The following is a 16,949-nucleotide window of genomic DNA, read 5'->3' on the forward strand; positions in this document are numbered from 1 at the left end:
AACAAATTTCTAATTCTTGCATAGGAAGAAAACATAATTATGAAGAGCTCATAAATTTTAAAGAGATGAAATATACAAAATTAAAAACCTCACAAAGAAAACTCCAAACCCAGATGACTCATCAGCAAATTATAAAATAAATTTTAATAAATAATACTAATCTTAGGCACACACGCACACAGACACACACACACAGTTTATTGTGCAAAGATAAATATATAATCACTTCTTAAAGTTTTTCTTTATTTTTAAATTTATTAAATTTACAACACTTTCTTTCCTCCTTCCCCCCCCCTTCCTTTCTTCCTTGCTTCCTCTGTATAGTGCTATAAGTTTTGCTTATATATAGAATCCTGTGGCCATCACCACAATCAAGATGCAGAAGTTTCATAACCAAAAAAAAAAAAAATTTTCCTCGTGCTTCCTCTTCGTAATCAACCCCTCTTTCACTCCAGCCCTTGGCAATTGATAATCTGTTCTCTGACCGATGGTTGTTGCCTTTTCCAGAACGTCACTTAAGTACCTGAAATCAGCCAGTGTGTGTTCTCTGGGTCTGGCTTTTTCGTTTAGCATCCTGCAATTGGAATTCATTCATGTTGTTGCACGTATTTGTAGTTGGACCCTTTTAATTGCTGAGTCGTAGAGCACTGAACGTGTGTACAACAGTTTTTATCAATTGAGGGCCATTTTGATGGTTTCCAATATTTTAGCAATTATGAATAAAGAAGTGCTTTTAAATGTTAGCTTACAGCTGTTTTGTGAACTTAAATTTTTGTTTCTCTTGTATAAATATTTAAAAGTGGGATTGCTGCTGTGTCATGTGACAAGTGCACATTTATATAAGAAATAAACTGTCTTCCAAAGTGGCTGGACCATTTTGCATTCTCACCAACAGTGTGTGAGAATTTTTGCCAGACTTGGTATTGTTGGTTCTTTTGCTTTTAGATATTCAAATAGGTGTGTAGGGCTTCCTTGGTGGCGCAGTGGTTGGGAGTCTGCCTGCTGATGCAGGGGACACGGGTTCGTGCCCCGGTCCGGGAAGATCCCACATGCCACGGAGCACCTGGGCCCATGAGCCATGGCTGCTGAGCTTGCGTGTCTGGAGCCTGTGCTCCGCAATGGGAGAGGCCATGGCAGTGAGAGGCCCGCGTACCGCAAAAAAAAAACTAACAAAAAACCACACAAATAGGTGTGTAGTGTTATCTCATTGTAATTTTAATTTTTTTCCCAGTGACTAGTGATGTTGAATTTGTTTTCCATTTGTATATTTTCTTTGGCAAAGTGTGTACTCAAATTTTTTGCTCGTTTGTAAAGTTGGGTTTATTTTTTAATGTTGAATTTTGAGAGTGCTTTACATATTCTGAATACAAGTCCTTTGCCAGACTTGTGATTTGTGAATAAGTTCTTCTATTATGGCTTGTTAAAAAAACAAAAAAAACAAAAAAACCCACTAATCTTAGGCAAATTTTTCTACAGAACAATAAAAAGGAAAATTTCCCAGGGGTTCTTACCGTCAAACAGCATTTGTTCCAAGACTGCATTTAAAAATGAATCAATGTAATTTATTACATTAACAGAAAAAAAATGAGAAAATTAATAGGACCATGTCAATAGATAAAAATAATCCTATTTATTAAAATTTGAAATTCATTCCTGAATATCCAAACATATGTTTTGTTAGAGAGAAACTTTGTTAATCTGAGATAACGTTTGAAACCAAAAAGTAGAATGTTTTTAAAAATTACATTGAAGTTGATGTCGGTGCCAACACCAGGCCACATGGGGGCTCCGGAGCGTGGCATGGAGGGGCCGGCCTAGCTGGGGCCCGTGGCCCTATGTCTTCTGGCTGCGATGCTGGTCCTGTGCGCGCTGCAGGGCCGCAGCCGCCAGGTGGTGGGCGCCCGAGGGGCCGGGAGGTGAGCCGGGGCCCCCAGGCGGATGTGGGCATCGTGTCCGCAGCCAGCGTCCCCGTCCCCGAGGCCGCGCTCGGACCATGATCACTCAGCGAAGCTGCGCCAGGACAGCACAGCCGACCTCTTCTTGCGCTCTGAGGACCTGTGCGCGCTGCAGGACTCGGTGCCTCCTCCCGCCGTGTGCGCTTCCCTGTGGGAGGGCCTGCTGGACTTAACACCGACCGCCTCCGCGGGGTGCACTGGGCGCCGCTCCTGAGCACCCTCTGTCCCCGATCTGTATCCAGAGCTTCTTCCAGCCACAGCTTGTAGAGACAGGTTGTGACAGAAATAAACTTTACAGAAGTCGTGTTCCTGCGATAAGAAATAAAGATGTGACCTTCCAGTTGTGTAAAGCTCATAAATGCTGTGTGTGTCAGGTGCGCTAAGGAACGTGGAGCTAAATGGGCTAGTTCTGAGAGAGAGAGACTTAACTATGTTAACAAAGGTCCATCAGAATTTCCTGTGACTGTGACAGTAGAGAGTCCTTCCTCCTCAGAAATCGAAGAGGTCGATGATTCCTCAGGAAGTGTTCAGGAAGAGCCAGAGAAAATCAGTTTGAAACAAGAAGCATTGTCAGTACAAAGTTATCACTTTAAAGCTATAGAGAAGATTATTTTTCAGACGGAAGCCTGATTGCAACACGGCACAGCTTGTGTGAGGGTTCTGTTTTCCCCTCCCATCTGCATTGTATCCCCTTGAATGGTTCCTTAAGCTTAGACCAAGGTGAATGGCGGACATTTGAACTCAAAGAAATAAAAATGAAAACATGTCGTTAGTAATATATTTTCCTTTCCTTAGAACCTTAGTATATTAGATTTAGGGAGAACCTTAGTGATCATAAGATAAAGAAATTGAGTTCTGAATGAATATAGTCAGCTGATTCAGGGCTCTTGTTTTACAGATGAGAAAATTGACAGTTCCAGTTGAACTCTTTTTTTTTAATAAGAGGAGAATATGGCCTCATTTTAAATAAAAGTAAAGTTGAAAAAAAAAATTACATTGAAAAATGTAAAGAGTTCCCTCTGTAATCAGGAATGAGACAAGGTTTCCCATGATCACAAGTTGTATTCAGTATTATAATAAAGACTCCGCCAGTACAATTAGACAGAAAAAAAGGAAAAGTATAAGGTTGGGGTTGAGGAGGGACCATAACTGCATATGATATGTGTAGAAAATCTATAAGAACGCACAGAAAAATTACTAGAAATAATGAATACGTTTAGTATCATCAAGTTCATAGGGAAGTTGATTATTTTCCTCACTATATCAGTTTTATAACCTCATTTTCCTGCTTAAATGTGGTTCTAGGTATTTTACATTAACTTGTTCCACATGTATGTTATAGGCTGAATATTTGTGTCTTCCCCAAATTCTTATGTTGAAACTCTGCCCCTCCATGTGATAGTATTGGGAGGTGGGCCATTTTGGAGGTAGTTAGGGTTAGATGAGGTCATGAGGGTGGGGCCCCACGATGGGGTTAGTGTCCTTATAAGAACAGGAAGAGATGAGAGATCTCTCATTCTGCCATGTGAGGACACAGCTAGAATGTCTGCAAGCCAGGAAGCAGGCCAGCACCTTGATCTTAGACTTCTCAACTTCCAGAACTATGAGAAATAAAAGTATGTGGTTTAAGCCACCCAGTCTGTGTTACAGCAGCCCAAGCTAACTCACGCAGTGAGTTATTGTTATTATGATGACATATTATTATGATCATATGTTATTATGATCTTTGAATAATTTTCTCCTGACGAATGACAGAGGGCCTGTTTCTTATTCCATATTTACTATTCATTTCACCTCCTAGTTGGTTCCCATAGTTCCTGACTCTACTTTATGTGTTTGGTCCATTTTGTATCAAAAAATTGTTTCTGATATTTTCGATCAATCCCTCCCCAAGAAAAATGGCCTTTATTAAAACAGCCTGCAAACCCACAGTTACTAGGGGAGGTGGATGGATAAGCATCTGTTTGGCTTCCTCATTTTTCCCTATGATCACGACTACAATTAATGCAGGAAAACTCTCTCCAGCTAAAGCAAAGGTAATGCAGCAGAAGGAAACCACAGGGGTGTGGGCATTCTACATGGTTCCATTCCTATACCTCTACAACTTACCGGCTAAGAAAATTGGGTGAGCAGCTTAATTTTCTGACACAATTATCTTATCTATAAATTGGGATTTTAAATAAATACACCTCAGGGTTATCCTAAAAATAAAATGAGATATCATGTGTCAAGTCCTAGCATAGTGTTTTGACATTTCCTCTTAGTAAATATAGAATATAAAACAGTAAAGAAAACAGAGTATAAAACCTTCCAATGCTTTAAGATTGAAGAACTTCCAGTTCAGAAGTTGACAGTATACATTTTCTCCAGAACCTTTACACTTAGCTATCTGTGGTCCATTTTTTTTTTTTTTTTTTTTTTAAATCTTCCTCAGCCTTAAGGCATGTGATATTTCATTTAAAAAGGCGAGGGCTTCCCCGGTGGCTCAGTGGTTGAGAGTCCGCCTGCCGATGCAAGGAACACGGGTTCGTGCCCCGGTCCGGGAAGATCCCATGTGCCGCGGAGCGGCTGGGCCCGTGAGCCGTGGCCGCTGAGCCTGCGTGTCCGGAGCCTGTGCTCCGCAACGGGAGAGGCCGCAACAGTGAGAGGCCCGCGTACCGCACAAAAAAAAAAAAAAAAAAGGCGAGATCTTTCCCTTCCACCATTAGCCATGACTTACCAAGTACCCACTGTGTAAGTGGAAGAGCTCTAGGTAAAAAATACTAATAGTCTTAATAACACATACCTTAAGTACAGCACCTTGGATTTCAGTAAGCTTTCATATACATCATGTTATTTGACCTTCACAATATTACTAGGGTATAAGTAGAGCAGAACTCTAGTTAGAAATCATCCCCTATTTTACATATGAGAAAACTGAAGACCAGCAAAGATAAAAAGTCTGTTAGTTCGTAACAGACCATACTATACGCCCCCTACTCTTGGAGATCTCTGGGAAAGTTTTTAGAAAGGGATACAGAGATTATCATATTAAGTGCATTAAGTAAGCCAGAGAAAGACAATTATCATATACTATTACTTACATGTGGGATCTAAAAAAATGATCCAAATGAACTTATTTACAAAACAAAAATAGACTTGCAAACATAGAAAACAAACTTATGAGTACCAAAGGGGATAGCGGGGCTGGAGGAAAGATAAATTAGGAGTTTGGGATTAACATATACACACTATTATATATAAAATAGATAAACAACAAGCAGCTAATGTACAGCACAGGGAACTAACTATATTCAATACCTTGTAGTAGCCTATAATGGAAAAGAATCTGAAAAAGAGTTTATATATATATATATTTATATATATATATATATCTGAATCACTTTGCTGTACACCTGAAACTAACAAAGCATTGTAAATTAACTATACTTCAATTTTAAAAAATAGCTTAAAAAGGGGGCGCCTAGAATATGAATCCAGCCACTGGTGCCATGGTGAGGATGTGAGTTGTGTTGGGAAACGTTCTGACTTAGAAGTCAGGAGAGATTATCATTAAGCCCAAATACCTGCCTTGCTATTTATTATCTGGAGGGGGCCTTGGAAAATGGCCCCACCGCTCTGAGTCTCAGTTTCCTTGTCTGCACAATAAACATAATATGTTTCCTGTGATTATCTAAGCATTCACTGAAAAGTAGTTAAAGCTTTTAGCACAAGTAGCTGGCAAACAGTAGACGTTTACTAAAACTGATTTTGCCTTCTCCACCCTCTGCACATTCAGTGCTTCCAAAGGGCATTAAGAACATTTAACATTTACTCTGAAATAATCCCTTTTTTCTTATATGACCTCAGGGAACAATATTGTCTAAAACTGGGTAAAAAAAGGATGTGTTGAGGAATCAGATCTTCTTTTCAAGTAATTCTGCACTGTTCTGGCAAATTTTAAAGAGGTTTCTTATTTTCACTGATGCCCAGCATGGAGAAATACACCAAACACTCATGCTATGTTTAAAGCCATCGAATTAGATGACTCAGAAGGAACTTAAGGAGCTCACTGGGTCAGGGTTCTGGAATGGACCTGCATAAATTATCTCTGGACCAGTGTCAGAGCTCATCAGGGAGCATTTGTACGATAGGAACAAGAATAAGACAGGGTCAACACTGTACGTTACACAATCTAGATGGTCATAGAGCAGAGGGGACATGAGAGATCACAGTCCAAACCCCTCAAAGTTTAAATAATGAAAACAATGTCGAGGGAGTGGGAGACTTAGCTAAGGTCTAACAGACTGTGTACTCAAGAGTGCAGAGACAGTAGCGTTCCATGAACACTTTGTCAATCTGCCACCCCTTCCACATCTCCAAAAACAACACACCACCCTTCTCTCTCTCAGCTCTCACTTTCTATCAGAGCTTTCCTCTCACCTGCAAGCATGCACTAATATCTCTTCTCCTTGTTCCATACCAAAGCCAAACCAAACCAGAAAGCAACCTTCTCCAAGAGTGCACAGGAGACAGCTTCCCTGCCTTTCTTTCTCTTTACTAACAAACCTCTTGAAAAGGTCAATTGCATTTGTTGATTCTACAGCCTCATTTCCCATTCATTTTTTAGCACACTGAAATGAGATTTCTAGTCCTGCCAGTCTTCACCATTCACCAAGGACCTTCTAAAGACTGCTTTCGTTCCTCATCTTTTCTATTTATGCCTCCCTGAAACCCTTGTTCCTGGTTTCTGAATGCCCTGGCTCTTCCCTCCCCACCCCTCCTGAGACTGTCTCTGAGTCTTATTGGATGGGAACCATTCCTCCATTCCCTAAGTGATGGTATTCTTCTGCTGGTGACCCATCCAAGTCCTGGTCTCTGCAGGACTAGTTGGGTCTGTTAATCTCACCTATAACTTTAGTCATTACCTCAGTAGAATGATTCCCAGATGTATAATTTTACCTAAGATTCCATTTTTCACTCTAGACCCAAACTTTCTCCTACCTATAGGCCCTTCCTGGATTTTTTTTACTAATTTCAACAAATCTAAAATATAGATTCATTCACTTTTTGTTTCTTGTGAAAAATATTCCTATACTGTCTTCTTACCCAGATGCAATCCTTGAAGTCATATTTTTTAAAAATTCATCTTTCTCCTTTGCCCTGAAATCTAATTGGTAGAATTGTCAGTTAAAGCAACACCATTTTCAATTGTATAAAAAATACAGCATACTTAGGGATTAACCTGGCCAAAGATATATAAGACATGTAGACTGAAAACAACAAAACATTGTTGAGAAAAATTAAAGAACACATAAATAAATGGAGTTATATACCTACTCATATATCAGTTGACTATATATTGTTAAGATGCAAATTCTCCACAAATACAATCCCAATCACAATCTTAAAAGCTTGTTTGTGAAAATTGACATCTGATTCTTAAATTCATATAGAAATGCAAATATCCTGGAAAAGCCAAACAACTTTGAAGAAGATCGAAGTTGAAATATCGACACTATCTGGTTTCCATACTTAAAGGTAGAGTCTTAAAAGCAGTGTGATATAGAGATGGACAGAGAGATCAATAGAACAGAGTAGAGACTTTAGAAATAGACCCTCATATATATTGACAGGTTTTGAAAAACATGCAAAGACAATTCAGTAAATAAAGGACAGCCTTTACAACAAATGGTATTGGAAAATTAGATATCCATATTTTAAAAAATGAACTTCTTCGCTCTATAACTTGAACCATATACAAAAGTTCATTCAAAATATTGAATAGACTTAAAATATAAAACTATAAATCATTTTGAATAATATTTACATAGGAATCAATTTTGTGACCTTGAGTTAGGCAGAAATTTCTTAGATGAAAGACAACATACATCTTTACCACATGATCCAGCAATTCCCTCATATGTATTTACCAAGAGAAATGAAGTTTGCCCCTAAGGAGAACACCCCACTCTTCCTATTTGGCTTATTCAGCCCCTCTGGGAAATCACTGGCAAAACCCAAGCCTCCATGGGTCCAGGGAGATCAGATGTGGGTACTTGAGTTCCTACTCCAACCTCAGTGAGCTCAGTGGCCCTTTCCCTCAGGAAACTAGACACTCAGTCTCATTAGACAATGGAGAGTGGGTAGAAGATGGCCTTGAAAACCACAAGATAGACCTTAGCCATCACTAGGGCTGATGTACCCACAGAAAGTCAAGAACCAGGGGTAACAGACTTAAGTGGATATAGGCTGGCTCATACACTGCATCTCACAACCTCCATAATTTTTCCTCTTGCTCATGTTCTATATCAGGTCAAGCACTGACTTCTATTTAAGAGCTAGGGCTTTGGAGACAAACATGACTGAGTTCACATCTCAGCTCTGATGCTTTTTACCTGTACACACTCAGATAAGAAACTTATATCTCAAATTCCTTATCTGATAAAGGAGGATCATTTCTTCTGTAGGGAGTTCTTCTAAAGGTCAAATGAAAGTACTATGAAAAGTGTTTAGCACAGTTCCAAGCACATAGAAATTATTTTCTAAAGAGTAACTGTCACTGTTGCTATTCATCAAAATTGTCTCCATCTAACTGCCATTTTCCCTGTTTATGTCACCATCAACCCTCACCTTTTAATGGGATTTCCTACTGGTAGGTTTTTCTCCCCCGTGTAGTCTTCCCAGTGCATCCTGCTCTATACATTGTTGGACACCGTGTAGTTGCACTACAAGAAGGTACAGACAAGAAAAATGGGGATATAACCTCTATATACTCAGCTGCACTGCCCAAGAAACACATAAACTTTTAACCAGATATGTATCAATAGGTGTGATAAGATTAGAAAAAAAAAGTATTTCAATTATTGTGGCACCAGGCAGAATCAATCAACCCCTGCAATGTTTTCAAGTATTTCCCTTGTCGACTACCACAGGTCAGACAAGATGCTACTTAACATCAGACCCATCCTTACAGCCCCCTGATGTAGATACTACCACCCTATTTTACAGATGATAAAATTAAGCTTCATGGAATTTCAGAAATTTTCCCAAGGTCATAGGACTAAATGACAAGATCAAGATTAAAAACATATACTTGTCAAAGATCTGTCCTTTTCCCCCACTGTACTAGATAATCTCCCTGCCCACTTAAATGTGGTATATTTATATACATTTTTCACCCACAGAATCCCTTGTGAGGCCCTGCTGTCATCCCCAGATAAAGAAATCTTATCCTACAAGAGCAAACAGAGCTGTGACAGGTGTGAGTTCAAGGTAAATCCAATCTAGGGAACCTCGGAGATTACAGATGTGGTCTAATTCTACCTAACGTCCCCTTCTACCCCATAAGAAAACTGTGCAGAGATTCTCAAACTTCTGAATTTCCCCTTTGACATTTTAAATATTCCAGCTGCTCTCCTAACAACCATGTCTCATGAGCACCCAACCATAACCTAGGAAAGTGGGACCAGATGCCCTGCCAAGTGGTTACAGTTTAATAGTAAATAAATGAGTCCCTGGTACTTTTCTTATAGCTGGCTGGGGAGTCCACTCCCACCTGCTGGGTCCACTAACAGCTGAGTAAATACATTGCCAGAAGCTGCAACCAGAGAATTACCATTCCGCACCCACAGCCCAGGATATACTAGGACTGCTGTTGTTTATCCATTAACAGGCGGGAAATTACCAAAGCCCTAACTATTAAATCCCCTACTATGTTGTCTGTAAAAAAGACTGTTCTGTTTATTGAACTGGAGAATCAGAGGCAGGACTATTCATTTAGATACAATTAAATTAAAATCTTTAAGTTATACTCAAAGCCTGTATAAATGCTGCAGCCTCGTAACTAAGCCCGGGTCTTGGACAGCTTGTCCACTGCAGCCCACCTGACGTATCCATCACCAGCAGGTGAGGGTTTAAGCAGCAAGCCATCAGTTCTGTTATGCATTCTTCTTTTTTTTTCCCCAGATATAATCTATTTTATTTTATTCCTTTAAAAATAACAAGAACTTTATCTTTTAAGTTAATTATTATTGGAGTATAGTTGCTTTACAACGTTGTGCTAGGTTCTACTGTACAGCAAAATGAATCAACCATACATATACATATGTCCTCTCCCTTTTGGACCGCCTTCCCATTCAGGTCACCACAGTGCATTAAGTAGCGTTCCCTGCGCTATACAATATGTTCTCATTAGGTATCTATTTTATACATAGTATCAATGATGAATATGTGACAATCCCAGTCTCCCAATTCTGCCTGCCCCCTCTCCTTGGCATCCATACATTTATTCTCATCTGTGTCTCTATTTCTGCTTTGCGGAAGACCTAAACAGACATTTCTCCAAAGAAGACATACAGATGGCCAACAGACACAGGAAAATATGCTCAACATCACTAATTATTAGAGAAATGCAAATCAAACCTACAATGAGGTATCACCTCATACCAGTCAGAATGGCCGTCGTCAAAAAATCGACAAACAATAAATTCTGGAGAAGGTGTGGAGAACAGGGAACCCTCCTGCACTGTTGGTGGGAGTGTAAATTGATACAGTCACTATGGAGAACAGTACAGAGGTTCCTTAAAAAACTAAAAATGCATTTTTCTAATGAACACCTATGGACCAACTCTGTGTTAGGCCATTAGGCCCTGGGCTATTATGCTCAGTGGGAGTATTTGGGTGGAATGCATTGTCCCTGTCCTCATGGTATATCAGGGAAAGCCAATATCTGAAGAAACAGTTTTGATTCTGGGGGACACACATAACAGTAGACATATATTCAGGCCAAAGAAGAAATATCTCTAGCGGGATTAAACAAGGGGTTGCAAACAAGTAATGTGCGAGTACAGTTTCAAGGATGAATTTGAGTGTGTGAGTTGGGGAAGGGTAGATGTCCGATGAGAAATGTCATTCCATGTAGAGAAAGCAGCGTGTAGCAAGGAATGAAGGAGTAAAAGAGCAATAGCATGTTGTAGAAAGTCAAAGGAGTTGGGATTAGCACAAAAATGAGTCTGGGCATAGGCATGGGTGAAAACGTGGCCTCTCCTTCCAGAAATGCCACTTGCTTATCTCAGGGCTAAGTTCAGCCCTTGGCATGGTGTCCACGGGACACAGATGTGAGCATAGCCTAGTCTGTCCTGTCCCCAAGAAAGAGACATTCCCTTTCTACTCTGCACGATCCTTTGTTGTACTTCTATTAAACACCTTCCCTATTCCTGTGTTTTTCACCTAATGCTGTTAACACTGCCATGTCTTCTGTAGATCAGGGGTGAATTTTTCCCTCTATGGTTCTCTAAGGCACGGTTTTCTCTACCACAGCACCTATCTGAATCTGGTCCTTAACTAGAGTGGGAGCTTTTGGAGTATAGAGACCATTCATTCTACATCTACGGAGCTTCCATTCAGGCCAGACTCTCTGGTATGTACTGGCGTCACAGGTAATAAGTGACAGCTAAGTACCAGGAGCTGAGTGGGCAATAGAGACAGCTGCCCAGCCTAGCCCTTCCAGCCGTCAGAGGAAGCATCAGCTTTACTGGTTTTTCTCTTCATCCCAGTACCAATCGTAGGAACTTGGACAACGGTGGTTGCATTGTCGTGGCAATGTTGTGTCTTGGAATGAGTAGTGAACTCTAGAATACTGAGTTCATGTCCATTTCTTTCATAATAATAGCTGGACAAGTCTTGATCCTTTATGTTCCCATCAAAGAAATAAAAATGAAAACTATCCCATATTTGCAAAGCGCTTCCTATTTCTCAATGTGCTTTTCGTGTGCATTGGCTCATCCCTCTTTATAACAAATCCATGTACAGTTGCAGATACTGAGCTTGGGTGGTGAAAGGGCACAGCATGAACATGAAGCTGGGATTTTCTCTGAAATGCAAGTCCCTTTCTCAGGTTCTAAGGCCCCACAAAGCTCTAAAACTCTGCATTCTGTGGCTTGGGACTTCTTATCTTCAGTGAAGTGTTGTCAACCCATCCTCATTACGTGTTGTTCATTCAAACCACATCCGAAAGAACAATGGCCTTGACAGATGTCATTTTTGCTTCGTTCTCAACAGAAATAATGATGATTCTTCCTGCTAACAGCGGGTCCTCTCCCCGACCTCAGTCCACACTTCTGTCCCCAGAAAGCAGAGGTCAGGCAGACGCCTGTTCCCAGGCAGTAGCAGATTTCTCTTTGTTGCCTGGGACTCTTCCACAGCTTTGGAGATACAATAGTATTCTGTCGTATTTGGTGATTACATCTACCCTGTAACAAAACCTTTCCTTTATCATTTTCTCAAAGGTCAAAATCTTGCTCACTTCGTTTTTCTTAATAGCCACATGTCCCTTTGGGTTTGATATGTGTGCTGTGCTGTGTCATACACTGGCAAGGGTGGTGAACTTGGAATCAGAGGATGCCGGTCTGGGTCCTGAACTGATGCCTTGTGACTTGGGACAATCTACTTAGCTTCCTTGAGTCTCGACCATCTGTAAAGTGGGAATAATAATAACATCTGACCTCCCTGCTACTGTGATGATCAAATGCTATTAAAATAGTGCACACTCTTATTATTACTATAGTCTTCTGCACAGCTGAACTATTGAAGCATTGTGCTAATACACCTAGCACAGAATTAAGTTGCCGTGCAATGAACTCAAGCCCATTCTGCAGTGATGAGATATGATTCAGCCTTTCTAGAGCATGGAGGCCTTAGCACAAGATGACTGTGCTAAGACAAATGCAGCCCCAACTTGTGCAGATTTCAGGAAGGAAGGAAAGAAATAAACATTTATGAGTCTCACTGTTTTCCAGATGTGCACTAGACATGTGGCATTTAATTTATTCCGAGCACCAAATGCTAGAGGCGGCATAATTATGCCCGTTTAATAAGTGGTGAAACCTAATGGCAGAGAGGATAAGGATTGGATCCCAGGTCAGTTGGTTAATATTTCATATTTCATTTATATCCATATATGTGTATGCGTGTCTATGATATCTGGCCTTGTGTAAGTATCAAGACTGAAATCTAATCCAAGGCTAGGGACTCAGAACCCAGTGAGGTGAGAGAGCATATAGTTTGCAGTCAAACAGCAATGGTTTTGGAAGCTGACGTGTGTTTGGATCTCATCTGACCCACTTGGTTGGCCTGAGATAATAATGGGGAACTTAGACAAAATTTCTGGATTTACTGAATCTGAGAAACGGCCACGGTCTGCTTCACAGTATCGCCGGCACACACGGCACAGGGTCAGGCACAGAATTTCCTTTCTTCCTAGGCATTAAGCATCCATTCTGAAGTCACACACAAGCTATGTCTCCAGATTAAACATTTGGCACTTATCTTTGCATCCCACTGTAAATTCCTTGAGAGCATGGGCTGTGATTTATTCATCCTGTATCTCCATAAACCCCAGCGCAGTGCTCAAGTCACAATACGTAACTGGGGTAACCTGGCCAGAACAGTGCAACACGAAAACCTGGTTTTAAGTCCAGGTTCTGCTTGGGTGATTTTATGCAAAGGCTTTTTTCTTTTCTCTCTCTCCTGAGACTTGGTTTCTTGTTCTGTCTAATGATTCCTCTATCACAGGCTCATTATGAAGGTTAACTTATAAGTAAGTTAGAGCCCATCGTCAAAGTATGAGAACTCTAAATTGAGATAATGTTGTGAATGATTGAGTAAACCTTGTTTCCACCTAAAATAAGGCGATTACTTTAAATTTCATCTAATGTGATTTCCCCCATTTCATCTCTCCTCCTATCCTTATTCTCTCTATCTTTAGTGACATGATAGTGGTCTAGCTCTGGAAAATACTCAGGGCTATGTGAAACCAGTGATTAATACATTAATTACAGAAAACTGGTAGAATTTGCAGGCCATGCTTTCGAGCTCTGATTACTTGCTGAGTGGGTTCAACTGCTTTCTGCATCGCAGTGTTATCATGTATTTTCATTCAACTTCTTATTTTCTGACACCATTGCTTTCCATAGGGCCTCCTTTCCTCAGTAAATTGTGAGGGGGAAGTCAGGTTATAAAGACAAATGAAGAAGATGTATCTGCATCTAATTGAAGCAGTCCAAATATAATCAAAAGGAGCAGAGGATTTGGAATTATCCTGTCATTTTAAACTGTTAAAACCAAATACTAATGGATTCGATGAATTCCAATGGATCTTGAGAACCTATTGCTTTTAGTAGAGGGATCATGTGTATTTGTACTGAACTCATATACAGGCTCCAGCATCTTAATAAAAGAGTAATCATGACCTATGTGTGTTATGAAGTTGTGTCGAGCTTTTGTCATTTCATACATTTAGACTTGTCATTTATGATAATCAACAATTTAAAGTGATTTATTGAAGAAGGGAAAAAGCAATGATAATTGCTTTTTCTTAGTAAGATATTTGAGGATTGTCATAATATGCGGTACTCTCAATATGATAATCAAATACTTTTATATAACTGACAAACTAATCTTAGCATTGTGTGCAGAGAAGTGGATTAAAGTCAACTCTTTCCAAATGCATAAACATTTACAAAATAGAAATTTGTTTCAGAATTCAAATAAAATACATTTCCTGAAAAATACAAGGGATGTGATCTCACAGAATTAGACAGAATCACAGCGGACCTTTTTTTTCTTGATTGAAGATTGTTCCAGAACACAGGTGGAAATTTTATAATTAGATATGATGCATAATATGTATCTTTAAAGGGGAGGAAACAATTGGAGTGACTTGGGAAGAAAAACCCAGTATTTATTCAATAGCTAGCATTTGTTTGATGCTTGTGTGTACACGGCACTATCTCGGGTGTTTTTAAATATAGTATCTCATTTATTCTTTAAAAAAAGCCCAGTACCAATATTTGACCCCTCTTTACAGCTGAAGACATTGTGGCCTGGTTTTTTACGGCTGTGTACTTAGTGTCTGAGCCAGAATTCGAACTCAGGTCTTCAACATCAGCTCCATTATTCTTTCCTATCTGACATCACAATATGCGTTTGAACAAAGGAATGACATAAAGATTTCCTCAAGAAAAGCACAAAACCTATGACTGTAAGACACATTGTTTTCACTGTAGCAGGCAAAATCTTCCCCCCTTTTCCCCTACGGTGTTTGTCAATCAAGCGGTAGCTGAGTCCAGCAAATGCAATCACACATTTTCCCTGGTTCCACCGAATGTCCTGTGCATCACTGCACTTACTAATAATGTTATACACTCTGTTTGACTTTTTAAATGCATGTCCTCATTTTTCATGTGGTCTGTTTATATAGCCTGCATAGGTTCATGAGTGATTTGAAATATGCCTTTGCCTGAATCCTTTCATAAGCACAATTTTTTCCTTTCCACACTTACTTCTCTGTACAAATCCCATGCTTCCAAGTCCAACAGCTCACCTGCTGCAGACTGAGCATGAGATAAATAAGGTCAGGAGGGGATTTAGGAATCATCTCTTCCACCACCTTTTACGGGAAAAGCTGAAATCCAAACCCATTTGGCATTGACTCAGAGTGAGACTTCCTGAAGCAGTGAAAGGAAAAGGAAAACTATTTAAAGTCACATCTTCTAAAATAGAGCTTAACCCCAGTGACCCTACCTATGTGATAAGCCAGAAACCTAGCATCAAGGGCCATAGAACTTTTTGGAGAAAAAGTCAAGGTATGTCCCTGGCTTACCCGTTTTTTGACGGACTTTGATTTCTTTTTGTCCACATTCATATCAGGTGGTCAAAGAAATCCCACTCGCCGAAATACTTTGTGTCTGTTATAAGCCTCACTTTGCAGAAGGAAATCCAATCATTCATCCAATTGATTGATCAGTAAGTCAAAGGTATTTACTGACAAGTTACGACCATTTGTCAGATACTTCTTATGTACTTGATATTAACTAGGTGATTCTACGTATTTAGTTTTACTTAATCTTAAAAAGTAAAAAAAAAAACCAAGCCATATAAAAATACATGAGAAAAGCTCTCTGGCAGAGGTAGATACATGGACAAAAATAAAAAGCAGTATTCTTGTAGTTCAGATTTGTCACTCCACTTTTGTGCTTTTACAGAATTTGAAAGACAGAAGCATAAAAAATAATTATAAGTCTATGTTCATGGCTACACGATACATAAAAATCTAACTTGGGACATCAATAACATAAAGGAGGTGGGGCTGTAAAGGAGTAGAGTTTTGGATGCAACCGAAGTTAAGCTGTCATCAGTTTAAAACAGATTGTTGTAACTTTAGGAGGTTACATACAATCCCCATAGTGACTGCAAAGAAAGTGTAGAATGTAGACAAAAGGAAACGAGAAGGGAATCAAAATGTGTCACTGCAAGAAATTAACTAAACATAAAGGAATGCAGTAAGGGCAGAAATGAGAGACAAAAAGCTATAAGACACGGAAAACAAATAACAAAATGGCAAGAATAAGTCCTTCCCCGTCTGCACTTACTTACTTTAAATGTAAATGGATGCATCCAAATGGAGTATTAGTTGGCCTTAAAAAGGAAGGAAATTCTGGCACATGCTACAGCATGGATGAACCTTGAGACGTTATGCTTAGTGAAGTGATTGAGTCACAAAAGGCAAACACTGTATAATTCCTCTTATTTGAGGGACCTAGAGTAGTCAAATTCATAGAGACAGAAAGTAGAGGGGTAGTTGCCGGGGACTGGGGAGAGAGGGAAGGGGGATTTACCGTTTAATGGGCACAGAGCTTCAGTTGCGCAAGACGCAAAGAGTTCTGGAGACGGATGGTGGTGGTGGCTGCACGACGGTGTGAAGGTACTTAATGCCACTGAACTGTGCACATAAAATGGTTAGGATGGTCAATTTTATGTATATGTACTTTACCACGATTTTTAAAATAGTAACAAAAAGTAAAGACAGAAAAGCACCGTAGGTATTATGGTTCCCATTTTACAGATGTAGAAACTAAGGGCTGTAGGTGTGTGGTGGTCCCATGGCAAGGCAGGGCCGGAGCTTGGACACACCATCAAGACCTCCATAAATAAGCATCTAAATGACCTCCTAAA

The 16,949-nt window shown here is 39.8% G+C and overlaps 1 long non-coding RNA gene across 2 annotated transcripts in view; it reads right to left on the reverse strand.

The window, feature by feature from the left end:
* Window positions 1–1,616: 1,616 nt before the first annotated feature.
* LOC136792184 (uncharacterized) overlaps window positions 1,617–16,949 on the reverse strand; it is a 38,550-nt gene continuing 23,217 nt past the window's right edge. For both annotated transcript variants that reach the window (XR_010835637.1, XR_010835636.1), the window contains exon 3: window positions 1,617–2,264. This is a non-coding gene — a long non-coding RNA (uncharacterized lncRNA). The remainder of the gene's footprint in view (window positions 2,265–16,949) is intronic.

Source organism: Kogia breviceps, chromosome 11 (genome assembly GCF_026419965.1).
Source record: "Kogia breviceps isolate mKogBre1 chromosome 11, mKogBre1 haplotype 1, whole genome shotgun sequence".
Lineage (NCBI taxonomy): Eukaryota > Metazoa > Chordata > Mammalia > Artiodactyla > Physeteridae > Kogia > Kogia breviceps.